This window comes from Oryctolagus cuniculus, chromosome 13 (genome assembly GCF_964237555.1).
Source record: "Oryctolagus cuniculus chromosome 13, mOryCun1.1, whole genome shotgun sequence".
NCBI classification, from domain to species: domain Eukaryota; kingdom Metazoa; phylum Chordata; class Mammalia; order Lagomorpha; family Leporidae; genus Oryctolagus; species Oryctolagus cuniculus.
This window is the reverse complement of record NC_091444.1, coordinates 44893515-44911433: the sequence shown is the minus strand read 5'-3', so window position 1 is coordinate 44911433 and position 17919 is coordinate 44893515. Positions and strand designations below refer to the sequence as shown.

At 38.5% G+C, this 17919-nt stretch overlaps 1 pseudogene; it reads right to left on the bottom strand.

The window, feature by feature from the left end:
- The window catches only part of LOC100344589 (vesicle-associated membrane protein-associated protein A pseudogene), a 56775-nt pseudogene extending 49507 nt beyond the window's left edge, over positions 1-7268 (bottom strand).
- Between the last annotated feature and the right edge of the window lie 10651 nt (positions 7269-17919).

Sequence of the window (17919 nt, the reverse complement as noted above, 5' to 3'; positions counted from 1 at the left end):
GGGGGGGAAGCCATTGTAATCTATAAATCGTACTTTGGAAATGTATATTCATTAAATAAAAGTTAAAAAAAAAGATGAATTTCCCTAGAAAGAATCCAATTGAAATGATCGCATAGGAAGTTAAGTGAGAGGAATGGCAACATTATCTCTGAAGAATACAGTTGAGGTGGAGCCAGGTTTACTCAAATGTGCAACTTTTCTGAGCCATAAGCCTTCGTCTCCCAGGTGTCCGTTTCCTTCTAGTAATTTCATCTTTTCTCCCTGAAGTCTTTTACATTCTTCCATTAGTTTCCTTGTTTTCATATCATGAAACACTATGGTTTGGGCATGAGTGCATCTTGTTTCCATGAATTCAGTGCAGTAGCTTTGCTAGGTTCCAAGTCACTCAATTTATCATTTCACTGGACATTTCAAATACATATCTCAATTTAGAATCTGTTAATTCATCAGGTTTTGTCTCTTTCTACACAGCTTCCTCATCTGAAGGGTTAGGTGGAGTAACCAATGTGCCATAAGCTTGTGTTTACTCTTTTCATGTGACTCATTGTCAAAGGGCTATCGCGTTACTGAATCTCAGTAACCCTGGTTCAGTAATTCCACTGTTGAAGCCCACGGTATTGGTGAGGAACTATAGATTTCACTTTGAAACATATTTTTCTATCCCATGGCTTTCATGATTTCAGATTTGTGAAGGGGCCTTTGAATTTAAGGTCTGTGGGCTGGTTGAGGACCGGGATCTCCTGTTGCTTCTCTGTGGCCGCAGGGCAGACACCAAGGGAAGAGAGCCGGGAGAGAAAGGGCAGCCATTGGCTGGCAGGTTACAGGGTGCCACAGCAATGACTCTGCCAGTCTCTAGGACAAGACCAGACTCGTGGCTCCCAGACCCCAACACCTACCACTCTGTGGCAGATCTCATGGGTTACCCCCTGGGTAAGCAGCACCAAGTCTTACAAACTGATTCAACTCCACATCTGTCACCGGGCCCACCACCCACATTCTTTTAAATGGCTTCTTAGATACATTTTTTTATCTGAATTTATTTAATACTTAGTTTTATTTTTCAAAATTGATTTTCTGCTAAAAGTAATAATATAGCACAAGAAGCCCTGACTAGGACAAAGTGAATCCCAAAATCAAAGAAACACAACTTTTGTTTACAGTAAAGGCGGAATGTCTTTCAAAGGCACACGTCTGCTGTGGACTATATCAAATAGATGTACTGATTCAATCATGTTCAATGACAACTATACACAACATGCTCTACCAGGAAGATTACCAGTGCTACAATACATTCACTTTGCAGATAATAAAATAAAATAGGCAGAACCAATTTGGATTTTGTTATTCATAAAATATTTTATGACACAAAAGCTTCAATTTTACATACAAAGCAGCTTTTTTTTTTTTTTTTTTTTGACAGGCAGAGTGGACAGTGAGAGAGAGACAGAGAGAAAGGTCTTTCTTTTTGCCGTTGGTTCACCCTCCAACAGCCGCCGCGGCCTATGCACTGCGGCCAGCGCACTGCGCTGATCCGATGGCAGGAGCCAGGTGCTTCTCCTGGTCTCCCATGGGGTGTAGGGCCCAAGGACTTGGGCCATCCTCCACTGCACTCCCTGGCCACAGCAGAGAGCTGGCCTGGAAGAGGGGCAACCAGGACAGAATCCGGTGCCCTGACCAGGACTAGAACCCAGTGTGCCGGTGCTACAAGGTGGAGGATTAGCCTAGTGAGCCGCGGCGCCGGCCCATACAAAGCATCTTAAAAACAAAAGCAATTATATCTGAACTTTCCCATTGAGGCAACTAAAACAATATTATAGAGATGATCATTTGGATTGTGCCCTTATATTTTACTACCCAGTTGATCAACATATTTTAACTTAATGGAGATACCACTACTTTTTTCCTCAAAAAACAAAAGAATTTTTAAAATATAATGTAAATGCAGCTGATGTATATTTGTAACCAAATATTCTAAGACAGGATGAGAAGAACTATATTTTATTTAAAATACTTTTACCCTTAAACAATAATTTTAACCAGCAAAAAAAGTGTTAAAGCTAATATTGAAGTGGTATTTGAGCACCTCATTGTTGTATTCTGTTTAGAAAGCCTCTAAAGAGCCAAGATTAAACTCTCTAACATCAGGAGTAATCCCTAGCATATTCTTTCTTCAAAAATAAGTTATTATTCACTTGCTTCTTATTCTGCTCAGCGAGGTAACATGTAAGATTTGGTGGTAAAGCATTCATCAAAATTCAAGACTTGTGAAAATTGAGTATCTGTATCTTAGGATACCTTGGGTTGTAAGAATAAAATACCTGAATTAAATGAGAATAGAATAAACAAAATAAAAAGTAAGGCATTTATTGCCTGTGCAGTTGAAAAGGCCCATCCTTTTGTTATGTGTGAAATAGTCAAAAGATTCAATTTCCCTCTCAACTCTGGGTACCGCTGGGTTGGCTTCATTCTCAGATTTTATTAATGACTTTTAACAGAGCTTGTGACTCATGCTTCCTGGTTGAAATGGGACCTGATAGGCAATAAAAACACATACCTCACTCTCCCAACAGTACCAGTGGAGACATCCTTGGCTCAGAGTGGTTTCAAGTCCATCATTAAGCCAATCCTTGTGAACAATAAAATGCAGTGCCTAAAGGGGCCAAGAATGAGTTCAAAGTTGACCACTTCAGTCCACAGATTTAAAATGTGACGATGATGTTGTTCTAAAGAAGGAACGTGTAGTACTGTTTTAGAGAAAAATAAATGAGTACTGGATAGCAAAACCAAGTCATTGATTACAGGGGCCATCTGCTCTTTTGTCTCCTTAAAATGTAACTTCCAATGTACTCTCTAAGTCAAAGAAAGACTGTGTTCACTGTTGGATTTTTGGCAATTCTATGCTACAAATGTTACTCAGCTTCTTGACTGAGTTTCATAATGGAATGGTGAACATAACCTCTGTCCACCATTCCACTCCATGCTACAAATCTTAAAAAGCCTAGGTGAAGTTCTTCAATATGATAATAATGTAGCAGTAATATCATATTATCTAGTGTGTTAGAAATCCTGGAACAGATGGAAGTGTTTTGAAGCTCTGATTCTTAAAATTAAGAACTCAGAGCTATAGTATCTCAGCTGTACAGGATAGGAAGTTCACTTTTCCAATGAAATATTAATGATAAACCAATTTAAGAGTGCATTTCTACTTTTAAAAAATCAATCAGTAATCTTCTGTTCCCAAGTTTCAAAGTACTTTGTATTATATCAAATGTTCTTCTATTGTATTTGAAAAAGTAATTGAAAATATTAACTTGATTTTTTAAAAGCTTTATTCGTTTATTTGAAACTCAGAGTTATAGAGAGAGAGGGAAGAAGAGAGACAGACAGTGGTCCTTCATCTGTAGGTCCACTTCCCAGTCACAACAGGCAAGGCTGGGCCAGATGTAAGTCAGGAACCAGGAGTCTCCTCTTCCCATGTGGATGCAGGGACCTAAATACCTAAGCTATCTTCCACTGCTCTCCCAGGTACACCAGCATGGAGCTGGATGCGAAGCAGAGCAGCCAGGATCTGAATGGGCGCCCACATGGGATGCAGGCACCGCAGATGGTGGCTCAACCCACCATGCCACAGCACCACCCCAATTAACTTGATTTTTACAATGATACAGGATCAAATTTCTTATAAGATCATGTGGTGATTAAAACAGAGGACACAGTTCCAAGAAAAAAATAAACCCCAATATCTCCACCTAATCAATGATAATTCACGAGTCCAAATGTCACCCATATGTTGTTGTCAGGTCCCTAGATAAAGAAGTGGCTTCCAAGGTCCTCACAAATTTCACGACCCACACATTCTCCCTTACACATGACTTCTATGCATTATTATCAGTGAAATAATACTTCAGGATTTTTGGCCACTTCTTTTAAAAACCATCATTTGAAAGCAAACATCTTTATCCATTTCATCCGTCTATTGAGACTGAGTCTAGTTCCTGTTTCCAACTTATTCCAAGTGATTTTCATGGGTTGTGGCATTCTGAAACAACCTTAACATTTGTGAAGGCATCTCTCAAATATCCACTTTCTCTTTGAAACATATTTTATAGGATTAATGCTCATTATTCCAAACATTTAGGTTCCATAAAGTTGCTCCAAACACTGACCTTATAAAACTAAAACATTGCTCCTAGGGATATACATGTAAGATTCCTAGGAGTCTCTGGTCACAATATTTTCCTCAACCAGTCAAAATATAACCTTGTTTTATGTGTGTTTTATTTAAAGTTCTCCCTAGCTTTTCTTGATTTGTTACAGATAATGAATAGATAAATGTATATGAAACTTTTTATGCATATATATGCATAATATATAGATTCTTTATATATGTGTATATATAGATTCTTTGTGTGTATTTAGATACTTTATATGTATATAGATACATAGTTTCTATGAGTATAATTCATATATTGTGGGCACTTAAGCATTGAACTTACAGCAAGCAGCACTATAACTCATGCCTGGGGGTAGCTTTTGTAACACCTGTACATTTCTCTGCAAGGCACCTTGTAGCCTTCCTGTACTTATATATATTATATAGAACACCAACAGTACAATTAGGAACCACTCTAAATAGTGAAATGGCCAATAGGATGAGATATTTACAGCATGATGGGCCAAAAGAAGATAGAGCACTGCCTTGTTCTACCTTAGCTGGGAACATGCACATTAGGCGACCCAATTTGCTGTATATCCAGCAAATGGCTGCAAAAGTGCCATGAGTATTAATATTAGAGTTACACATAAATTTTACCAAATGGGCAAATTTGCAAATATAGTATCCATGAATAATGAGAATGGACGTTTTCTCTTATCCATGATATTTCTGAATTATTCTATAATATTTTATATTGTCCTTTATTTTGCTATCTACTGATTACACCAATATTTTATTGTTCTAAATTTATTTTTCTCAAAACTTTCACAGTCACCTTCCATTATTCCTTTCTGCTGTTTTTTATGGTATGTATAAATGTGCCTTCTGTTCCTACTCCACTTTGTAGAAACCAGAAAAACTTACATAATCATATTTGTTAGTTGCAAATTGCTCTAGTTTTATAAAAATAGCTGCAAAATGTACATTGAAATTTTTAGGTCTCTCTAAGCAAGCAGATTCCTTGTGTCTGAAGGCAAAATGATATTTGCACAGTCTTGCACATCGGGGTCAGAAGCTGAGCTGGAACCAAAGTTTACTTATGAGCAGCTTTGCGTAGCTGCCTTTTTCTTCTCTATCCAGAGTGAAGGGAGAATCAACAGCTGCATTAAGTTAGAAATAGGAGCCCAAGTACCAACTCTGAAGTGTTTCAATCCTCTCCATAATGAAGAGAATATTGTTTTTAACTTTATTTTAGGACAAGCAAGAAGACTAAACTATTAAATCTTTCTACTAGATCTCAAAAGCTATTTTTAAGATATGCTATATATACTTTTCCAGTTCTCTCAGCTAAGTAAGTATATATAAAAATATGTGACAAAATATATACTATCTTTTCAGGAAAAGACAACCTAGAATTTCAGCGTAATTTTCTTATTTAACAAACTTTATTTTATTTTTAAAGGATTAAAACACTGATTTTGTGTACAGTCTAGATCATATCCTGAACTATTAGCACTAAGAGTTGTGAAGAAAAAATCTGTTGACTAAAATGGCGTCAACTGACTTTTTAAATTTTCTTCATAGCCCCTGACTATTTTGTAGCTTTTTTCAATTCTTTCTCGCTTCTCTTGACACATGATTTTTCTTCATGTAGTCATTTCATTTGCCACTTAGTGAAACTAAATCTCTGTCTCAGAGAATCAGCAGCATATCAAAGTTCAAATTCATGTGGCCTTATCTGTCTTGTATCCAACCTTTGACCTAGTAACTCACAGCATTATCACCATAGGGAAGACCAATATGGAGATAAGGGAGGTTAGAGCTATAAAAGATAAAAGAATCAAAAACAACATTGATCATGACTTTCATTTTAAAATCATCCATCTGTAGGTGATTCTTATCTAAGTTGAAATTGAGGGCTCACTAAACTAGAATTTTCTGTTTTTATATGATTTGCTTTTGAGGGAAACCAACTGCCCTCTTTGCTGTTCAAAATTCATTCTGGTGAATTACTATATAATTATTTAGATTTCAACAGTATAGGGAAGAAAGTCAAACAAATTCTAAGTAAAAATCTATACTGAATAGTTATTCCATGATAGACCTCAATGTATTATAAGGACAGAAAACTAAAGAAGTCATCATTCACATATGAAGCCTCCTATTTGTCTTCCTACCATCACAGAGAGACACTAACATAGGCACTCACCTACCAGAGCTGGCTCCCCACACTGGTTCACAAGAATTCACAAGTATACATTTGTTCACAAATCTACCTTCAGTGAGTTCATGATGGGAGCCTGCAGTTGGTCATGATGGAGAATTTACAACTTTGGGAATCAGCAAATGCTACAAATAAGGGCTTTTTATTTTCCCTTGGAAATTCAGTTGTTAAACCTCTATCAGCTCACAAATGAAGTAATTCATTCTAGGACTTACAAAGGGAGGAAATATCCATTTATCAGAGCATTGGGTTTCAGAGAGGAGTAAGAGCAAGGTTTAGTAGACACATTCCTTGGGTGTTAATATATCTGATTTTGTTCTTCTGGCTACACAATGTAAAAAATCACGTTTTTCCACATGCTATTTTTTGTCATACAGGATGAAAAATTATTAAAGAGTTACATTTCTAGAATATCTGAACCAGAGACCCAGCCTCTGTTTTATCCTGTTGAACATCATAGGTTGCCTCAGTGTCATAGTCCAAGATAGTGACATCCACAGTCTAAGTGGGAAAGTAGACAAGTGAACAAAAAAGAGAGAAAGTGTGAACCTGCTGTCTCCTGAAAAGGTCTGAGAAAATCATAACCTACTTTCTTCAACTTGGCCAAACTAAATGGCAGAGGGAGTTAAAAAATAATTTCTATGGGCTGGCGCCATGGCTCACTTGGTTAATCCTCCGCCTGTGGTGCCGGCATCCTGGGTTCTAGTCCCAGATGGAGCGCCAGGTACTAGTCCCAGTTGCTCCTCTTCCAGTCCAGCTCTCTGCTGTGGCCCGGGAGGGCAGTGGAGGATGGCCCAAGTGGTTGGGTTCCTGCAACCACATGGGAGACTGGGAGGAAGCACCTGGCTCCTGGCTTCAGACAGGCACAGCGCCGGCTGTGGCAGCCATTAGGGGAGTGAACCAACAGAAGGAAGACCTTTCTCTCTGTCTCTCTCTCACTGTCTATAACTCTCTCTGTGTGTGTCTCTCTCTCACTGTCTAACTCTACCTGTCAAAAATAAATAAATAAATAAATAAAATAATTTCTATGAACTATAATTTGTATTTATTTGTATTTTCATGATTTTTCTCCTTTCATATACTAATATAGAAAAATATAGTTAAGCTGTTCTTGATCACTGTGTATTCTCACAAAATACTGTTTAATTATATTCGATAATATTTATTGATTATTTTGAGCAAATATACAAAAAGCACTTTAGGATAGTGTCTAACCCAAAAATATTTTGTAACGGATGAACTGTTATTAAGTTCATGAGTCAATTTGTCATATAAGTTTTTCAAGATAATAAGTGTTTTAAATATGTTGTTTTAAACTTTGGGTAGTTTGAATATATTTATATAGTACTTATGAGCAGATTTAAAGTAGCAACTTAAATTTTACCAAAAAAAATGTTAGCTTATTCATGGTTTCCTGTTTTTTTTTTTCTTAAAAGATTTATTTATTTATTTGAGAGGTAGAGTTACAGATAGAGAAAGAGACAGACAGAGAGAAAGGTCTTCTATCTGCTTGTTCACTCCCCAAATGAACACAATGGCCAGAACTGGGCCAATCCAAAGCAAGGAACCAGAAACTTCTTCTGGACTGCCCACCTGGGTGCAGGAGCCCAAGGACTTGGGCCATATTCTACTGCTTTCCCAGGCCACAGCAGAGAGCTGGATCAGAAAAGGAGCAGCTGGGATGTGAACCAACACCCATAGGGGATGCTGGCGATGCAGGCGGAGGCTTAGCCCACCATACCACATAGCCAAACCCCTCTCTTTCTTCTTGGCAACTTTTTATCTTTCTCTGGATAGTTGTATATCTCTTGTTTCCAAATTTGTGAGATTGGTGTGGATGATAGTGGAATAGGGAGGGAGCTGGCTGCTCTAGCCTAGGAGAAGATAGTTTAAAAAAAGTAGAAAGAGTGCAGTCTCAGGGAAGAGTCAGGAGAAAAATGGCAGAGGAAATTCTACACAAATTGGAGGGATACAGTGGGCCTAAGTGGAGGGCAAAGATATGCACAACTCAGGACCCCAGCAGCCTAGAGCCTCCACAACAGTGTTGGAGAGTGGGGTATGACCAGATGCAGCAGCCCAAGCCACTGGTGGAAAAGCTGCTGGAAGAGCCTAGAGGGAATCCAGCTTGGAGCCCTGTGGGGGATAGTGTATCTTCCAAAATAGAGGAGAAAAGACAAAGGTAGGGGACGTGCTTTCTCTCTCCCAAATCATCCTTGAATGGCATAGGGGTAGCGAAAAGTTTTACCTTGCTACCACCACAGATCTGAATAATCATCTTAGTTTTTAGAACCCACAGTGATTGCTAGCCTGAAAAGAAGTTGTCATAGCTGTAAAAAGAGAGAAAGGAGAATCAATTTCCTTCTAAGAACACGCACACGAAGGCCCATGTAAAGCTGGAGCCACAGGGAGCCATCCTAGTAAGGATGTAGAGACACCTGCCTGAGCATGAGTTAAACAAGAGGAAAGCCAAGCTGAAAAATGCCTAAGAAATAACTTAGACTCTTTAGTTAAATGTGCCCAAAATTCTTACCCACACTTACCATTGTGCCCACCTTGTTAATTTTCTTTCCTTTTGCTTATAATCCAAAGAATCCTAAATATTACACATTATTCAGTCTGATTCATTTATTATTCAGTCTCTTTACATTTTAATAGAGCATACATCACGAAAATAAAAGCCTATTTGTCATTATCCACCATTCCTAATCAAAATAGCTTTCACATTTTTTAATGAATTAGGGAAAAGACTATGTAAGGATATAAAAATTCCATTTATTTTTTATATACAGTATAAACTGATATATAACAACAGCAACAGCAGGAGTCTACATTTATGACACAAATTTCAAGAAAGCAGTGTTCTCACTGCACATTTGACTGCTGTTGCTGTTATTAATTCAGTCATTCATACTGTTGAGGTTTAATGTAGCCTGCACCTCAATTTCCTCGTCTGCAAATGTCACTGTAGAATTTCCAACATTCCAATGTACTCTGATGCTACGGTTTGAATGTTGTTTGTTTCCAAAAGTTTCATGTACTGGACACTGGGTCCCCATGTGGTGATGTGAGACATAGTGGGGCCTATTGGAGGATCCTTAGATCACACAGGATGCTGTCCTTGGAAAAAATTATGGGACTCAGGTATGACTCTTTGGCTTCCCGTCTGGCTTTGTGATCTCCTACTCTTGCACATACTCCTACCATTGTGATGCCATCTACCATAAGGTCCTCACCACAGTCAATTTGATGCCCTTGAACCTCCAAGAACCATGAGTAAATTATATTTTCTTTATATAAAGCTTTTGAGAGTAATACAATTAATCATGGAAAAATTAAATTAAGTACCACATTTGAAAGTATAACACACATATCAAGGCTTGATGTATTTACAGAAAACTGAGAGGTCACCATATTAAGAAAAATATTTTGTTTTAAAACAAAAACAATTCTTTCTTTTTTAAGAAAACTTTTTTTAATAAATATAAATTTCAAAAGTGCAACTTTTGGATTATAGCGGTCCCCCCCACCCCAGTAACCACCCTCAAACCCGCAAACTATCCCATCTCCTACTCCCTCTCCCTTCCCATTCTTCATTAAGATTCATTTTTAAACATCTTTATATACAGAAGATCAACTTAGTATATACTAAGTAAAGATTTCAACAGATTGCACTCAGACAGACACACAAAGTATAAAATACTGTTTGAGAACTAGTTTTACCATTAATTCACATAGTACAACATATTAAGGACAACGATCCTACATGGAGAGTAAGTGCACAGAGGCTCTTGTTGTTGATTTAACAATTGACACTCTTATTTATGACGTCGGTAATCACCTGAGGCTCTTGTCATGAGCTGCCAAGTCTATGGAAGCCTCTTGAGTTTGCCAACTCCAATCTTATTTAGACAAGGCCATAGTCAAAGTGGAAGTTCTCTTCTCCCTTTAGAGAAAAGTACTTCCTTCTTTGATGGCCCATTCTGTGCTTGCTTAGGCAGCACATATACTAAAATTGATGGCCCATTCTTTCTGCTGGGATCTCACTCACAGAGATCTTTCATTTAGATCATTTTTTGCCACATTGTCTTGGCTTTCCATGTCCTAGTAACTCTCATGGGTTTTTTAGCTGGATCCGAATGCCTTAAGGGTTGATTCTGAGGCCAGAGTGCTGTTCAGGGCATTTGCCATTCTATTAGTCTGTCATGTATCCCTCTTCCCATGTTGGGTTGTTCTCTCCTTTTTAATTTTATCAATTATTATTAGCAGACACTGGTTTTATTTATGTGACCCCTTTGACACTTAATCCTATCTTTATGATCAATTATGAACTTAAACTGATCACTTTATCTAGTAAGATGGCATTGGTACCTGCCAACTTAACGGGATTTGGAGTCCTGTGGCACGTTTCCAGCTTTAGCCTTAGGGGAAAGTCCAAGTGAGCATGTGCCGAACTGTACATCTCCTCCCTCTCTTATTCCCACTCTTATTTTTAATAGGGATCAGTTTTCAGTTGGGTTTCTATTCTTATTCCTAAGAATAATTGTGTGTTAATTAAAGAGTTCAACCAATGGTATTAAGTAGAAAAAGAAAATACTGAAAAGAAAAAGTAGTAAGCTGTTCCTCGACAGTCAGAACAAGGGCTGATCAAGTCATTGTTTCTCATAGTGTAAGTTTCACTTCTACAGGTTTCCTTTTATGTGCTCAGTTAGTTGTCACCAACCAGGGAGAACATATGGTATTTGTCCCAACAAAAACAATTCTTTCAGGTTATCAACCGTATAAGTTGTTCTTTTGTCCCTCAAATCCTATAAACTCTTCCCACTGGCAGCATGGTTCAGAGAGTTCACAGAGCAGAGGTTCAGACAGAAATCTACAATGGAAGCAAACCCATCCCTAGGATACAAGCCTGCAGGTACATGTCAGGAATTTTAACAAAAAAGAACAGCTCTTTTTAGGTACCATCTTTACTCAGATATTCACAGAGTCACAGGAACAACGAAGACGTGACTAGCTAACTCAACAACCTACAGAGTCCTCTTGCTTAGATCAGGACTCTGTTACCCAGTGGAACCACTCCACTGTGCTGCTATAAGTACACTGGCATGTTGAATCTCAGAAGCTGAAGAGATTAAGGAAAAGCTGAGTTTCCATATGCATTCATTAAGAGTCGACAAAAATAGAATATGTAGCAGAGGATCAGAAGATGGCACAAAATCAGAACTGCAAAAGCAAAATCAGAGCACAGAGAATATTAATTCACTCACTGGTTGTAAATGCATTAGATAGTTGTTATATAGTTGATTCTAATTATATGTGTGTATATATATATATATATATAAGTGAGTGTGACTATATATACACACATATATATTTGTGTTTTAGATAATTTATAAATAGATTCACAATTAAAAATAAATAGCACTTATTTCTTTAGGTGGGCTCAGTCATTAAAACTAATTATAAGGTTGTCCTTATAATCCCTAGGTTAAAAAGTTCCTATTTTCCTATTTTCTTTCTTGCCCTATAGGCAGTGCCAAAATTAAGTGTGTGTAGAAGCCAGCACTATAGTGTGGTCAGTAAAGCCACCATCTGCGGTGCCCACATCCCATATAGGCACAGGTTCAAGTTCCAGTGGCTCCACTTCTATTCCAGCTCCCTGCTAATGTACCTAGGAAAGCAGCAGAGGATGGTCCAAGTCCATGGGCCCCTGTACCCACTTGGAGACCCAGAAGAAGCTCCTGGCTTCAGATCAGTCCAGCTCAGCCATTTCAACCATGTGGGGAGTGAACCAGCAGGTGGGAGATTTTATCTCTCCCTCTCTTTCTGTGACTCTGTCTTTAAAATAAACAAATAAATCTTTGTTTTTAAAAAAAAAGTAGTGTGTAGGCTTACCCCTCAGTTGTCATATCTGAATGGTGAGAATATTTAGACAACTGAGGAAGGGTGGCATGGAAGGGGACAAAGAGATCCTTAGGAGTATCAGTAAAACAACCTTATTTAGCAAGCAGTCCAGAAAATGGTCATATGCACCATAATACCATTTTGGTCAACAGTGGAAAACATGCACGTGTAGATTTCAAAAGAGTTTTAGAACCAAACATATAATTTAATTCCGTTTCCACAAACTTTTTGAAGTTCTTTCATCAGGTGGTGATTGCATTAGATTATAATGGAATCGAAAATCCCTACCACCTAATGACACTGTAGCCATCACAACACAGCACAACACATTCATCATGTGTCTGTGTTGATGCTATGTAAGCAAATCTATTATGCTGCTGGTCATATAAAAGTAAAGCATACCCAATTAATATGTACAGTATACAATATTTGATAATGATAACAAATAACTATGCTATTGGTTTGTGTATCTAATATACTTTTTATTGTTATTTTAGATTGTATTCCCACTTTTTAAAAAAAGTTTACCATAAAACAGGATGACATGTTCCACCTGCTGCAGCCTCAAACATTTCATGTTTACTGTATCTCTTGACTGTATCAAGAGTGATACTGCATGATTAACCAGACCACCTAGATTTGTGTAAACACACTCTGATATTCATATAATGACAAAATTTCCAGTGCCACATTTCTCAGAACATATCTCCATTGTTAAGTGATGCATAACTGTATTTCAGTATTTTAGCAACTGGTATGACTAGGTCAGTATGTACCCTATAGGCGTCCCCAGTGAACAACTGAAAATAAGATCTTGGAGCCCAGAAAAGATAATTCAAATAAACAGCACTCCCTGCACCATGGTGAGATCTATTAAATGAATATAAGAACCTGCTTATTATATGGGCCAGCAGGAAAACAGATAAGTATACAGTACAAGTAAACATACACTTGATACAAATATGCATACATTCCCTGAGCATCTGGGGGTAGGTGAAAAAAATTATTATCTACCAGGAATACAGCTTGCATATATCTTTTCCAACATTGCTGATGCCCCAGTGGCATTTCAAGACTTCTGCAATTTCCCCACTTCAATCAGCTGCATCCCTTCACAAAGCTGCCAGAACAACTGCTCAGCTTTGTTTTACATTATAACAGAGGTAGCTGCTCAGCAACAAATCAAATCCCAATAGTTTGAGAGTTACAGAAGACACCTGTCAGTGTGAAGACATGACAGCCAAAGGAAGGCAGCAGAAAAAGACTGTCTCTGAGCTGGCTACCAGTATGGGTGCTAAGTGATTTGTAGCAGCCTCGGATATGTCTTCCGGAGTCCAGGAGTCAGATGTTGACAGACCAGACAGTAGTGGAGAGCTGTTCATAGTGGGATAGGCACTGAAAAATTCTTGGTACTTTCCAGATCTTTAGAAACTTGGGAGAAAGCCCTCAAACACTGAGTTACAGATACTGGTGACTGGAACATGATCTTAGGCACTGAAGTGTTCATAGCAATACGCTCATCATAAGATATCATGGCCTGAGTGGCTTAAATAACAGATTTCTTTTCTCACATGTTTACAGGTTAAAAGTCAGAGATCAAGGTGCCAACATGGTCATCAGCCCCTGGAAGGGTTCTCTTCCTGGCTTATACATGACTGTGTTCTTACTGTTGTCCTCACATAACTGAGAAAGATACCAAGCAAGCTCTCTGGTGTCTCTTTTTTTTTTTAACTTTTATTTAATGAATATAAATTTCCAAAGTACAGCTTATGGATTACAATGGCTTCCCCCCCATAACGTCCCTCCCACCCGCAACCCTCCCCTTTCCCACTCCCTCTCCCCTTCCATTCACATCATGATTCATTTTCGATTCTCTTTATATACAGAAGATCAGTTTAGCATACATTAAGTAAAGATTTCAACAGTTCGCTCCCACACAGAAATATAAAGTGAAAAATACTGTTTGAGTACTAGTTATAGCATTAAATCTCAATGTACAAATGGCCGGCCCCGCGACTCACTAGGCTAATCCTCCGCCTTGCGGTGCTAGCACACCGGGTTCTAGTCCCGGTCAGGGTGCCGGATTCTGTCCCGGTTGCCCCTCTTCCAGGCCAGCTCTCTGCTGTGACCAGGGAGTACAGTGGAGGATGGCCCAAGTGCTTGGGCCCTACACCCCATGGGAGACCAGGATAAGTACCTGGCTCCTGCCATAGGATCAGCGTGGTGCACCGGCCCCAGTGCACCAGCCGCGGGGGCCATTGGAGGGTGAACCAATGGCAAAAGGAAGACCTTTCTCTCTCTCTCTCTCTCTCACTGTCCACTCTGCCTGTCAAAAAATAAATAAATAAATAAATAAAAATCTCAATGTACAGCACACTAAGGACAAAGATCCTACATGAGGAGTAAGTGCACAGTGACTCCTGTTGTTGACTTAACAAATTGACATTCTTGTTTATGGCCTCAGTAATCACCCTAGGCTCTTGTCATGAGCTGCCAAGTCTATGGAAGCCCCCTGAGTTCACCGACTCTGATCATATTTAGACAAGGCCATGGTCAAAGTGGAAGTTCTCTCCTCCCTTCAGAGAAAGGTACCTCCTTCTTTGATGACCTGTTCTTTCCACTGGGATCTCACTCAAAGAGATCTTTCATTTAGGTTTTTTTCCCCAGAGTGTCTTGGCTTTCCATGCCTGAAATACTCTCATGGGCTTTTCAACCAGATCCACATGCCTTAAGGGCTGATTCTGAGGCCAGAGTGCTCTTTAGGACATCTGCCATTCTATGGGTCTGCTGTGTATCTCACTTCCCATGTTGGATCAGAAGTTCTCTCCCTTTTTTATTCTATCAGCTAGTATTTGCAGACACTATTCTTGTTTATGTGATCCCTTTGGTTCTTAGTCCGATCATTATGATCAATTGTGAACAGAAATTGATCACTGGGACTAGTGAGATGGCATTGGTACATGCCACCTTGATGGGATTGAATTGGAATCCCCTGGTATGTTTCTAACTCCACCGTTTGAGGCAAGTCAGCTTGAGCATGTCCCGAATTGCACATCTCTTCCCTCTCTTGTTCCCACTCTTATATTTAACAGTAATCACTTTTCAGTTAAGTTTCAGCACTTAAGAAGAATTGTGTATTGATTACAGTATTCAACCAAAAGTATTAAGTAGAACAAACAAAAAAAATACTAAGAGGGATAACATATTAAGTTGCTCATCAACAGTCAGGTCTCTAAACCATCATAAAGTCCCCACTGTCATGACTCATCTATGCATAATTATCTTCCAAAAAAATTCATCTCCAAATGCCACCACACTATGGGGTTACAGCTTAGCCGTATGTAGTTTAGGGGCACACAATTCAGTCCATTAAATTAGTCAGGCCCCTAAATCTTGGGCAGGGCACAGGCTACAAGCATATTTCTAAACCTAGCTTGGCCACAGAAATAGCTATAATCTTAATCCATTAGCCTTCTGATCTAACCATTCAGAGTCAACATTTACATCAAGAATAAACTTGAAAATGGCCCTCTCTAAACTGACTAAAATCATATTCCTCAAGAATTTTTCATTATTTAAACTTTTTTGTTTATATAAAAGGAATAAATTTCATGTATTTCATATATACAGCTTTAAGAGCTTAATGATATTTCCCACCCTATCCTTTTTCCCTCACTGTTTCCTGTTTCACTGTTTCACCCTCCCTGTTCCTTCTTTTCTTATTTTTCTTTTAATTTTTACAATGGCATACTTTCAATTTACTTTATAATCACAAGCTTAACACCCCCCCCCCACTAAATAAAGAAAGTAAAAAAAAACCACTGTTCCTCAAGAGTATAGACAAGGGCTATAAATAGCAATCAAATCTCAAAATGTCAATTTCACTCATATATGTTACAGTTTTTATTCTCTGTATATTAGTTATCACAAATCAGGGAAGACATATGATATTGCCTCAGAATATTTTACATATTACTATTTAGAAGTAGTATAAATTAGACAGCAATGTCTCCAATTTCCTATGCAAATGTAAATTTCATAAATTTTATGTGAATTTTTTATAAAAACTTAATTAGCGCTACACTAATAAAATATTAAAGAGGATTCTTTTTTAGCAAAACAAAACTAAGTAAAAATATGAGTAAATATGGATTAAATTGGAAATATCATTTCCTGTGTAATACAAGCACCAAAAGGATTTGCAGATGGAAATTAATGAGCTAGAAATGAAGGACTAAGGGTGGTTATTCTTCTAATAAACATCATGTCTGAGGAGACTTAATTGACCACCTCATCAATATCTTGTGAGATGGAAATATAAGCATGGAGGAAAATTGTTAAAATTGAAATTATTATTCTCCATTGTATTCACTGAACTCATTATATGAAGCCTAGTGCTTGAGTTACCATTTTATGCATATGTGCATTATTTCCCTGCAATTAAGTGTAAGCCAAACTCCTTGAGAATGAAGGCCAACTTTCAACAGGTCATACTTTTCTTTTTCTAAAATACATAAAAATTTCAATTTTGGGACTAGTGCTCTGATGTAGTAGGTAAAGCCACTGCCTGCAGTGCCAACATTCTTTATGGGTGCCAGTTCGAGTCCACAATGCTCCACTTCTGATCCAGCTCCCTGGAAACACACCTGGCAAAGAAGCAGAAGATAACTTAAGCCCTTGGGCCCTTGAGCCCACATAAAAGACCTGGAAGAAGCTCCTGGCTCCCAGCTTTGGACCAGTCCAGCTCTGGCCTTTGCAACCATTTGGGGAATGAACCGGCAGATGGAAAATCTACCTCTCTTTCTCTCTCTCTCTCCCCCTCTCTTTCTGTCCCTCCTTCTCTCTAACCCTTTCAAATAAATAAATGAATCTTTAAAAAAAAATCAGCATTACAGCAATTAAGACTAGGGGCTGGCACTGTGGCGTAGGGGGTAAAGCCACCACCGGCAGTGCCAGCACCCCATATGGGCACCAGTTCAAGTCTTGGCTGCTCCACTTCCGATCCAGCTCTCTGCAATGGCCTGGGAAAGCACTAGAAGATGGCCCAAGTCCCAGGGCCTCTATACCCACATGAGAGACCTGGAAGAAGCTCCTGGCTCCTGGCTTCAGATCGGCACAGCTCTGGCCATTACGGCCAACTGGGGGGTGAACCAGTGGAAGGAAAACCTCTCTCTGCCTCTCCTTTTCTCTGTGTGTAACTCTGACTTTCAAATAAATAAATAAATCTTTAAAAAATAAAATTATTAAGCAATTAAGACTAAACAATGATTACCATTAATTAGATCAAGGTAACACTATGAATGTTTTTTCTATCTCCACATGAATATTATCCTCTGTATTCACAGTTTTAAGGTGTAACAGTAGCTTAAGTATAATTTTAGGGCATCTTCAAATATCTCATTCAAGGTGGCTTAACAATTTATATAGCTATTTCTCTTAGTCTTTAATTTAGTCTATAAAATTTTTATTTAACAGATAATTCTGTAAAAAGCTACTCCATGACAATGGCTTTCATTTTATTTCAAATTATGTCCACAGACGCTGGTTCGAGACCCGGCTGCATCACTTCCGATCCAGCTCTCTGCTATGGCCTGGGAAAGCTGTAGAAGATGGCCTAAGTCCTTGGGTCCCTGTACCC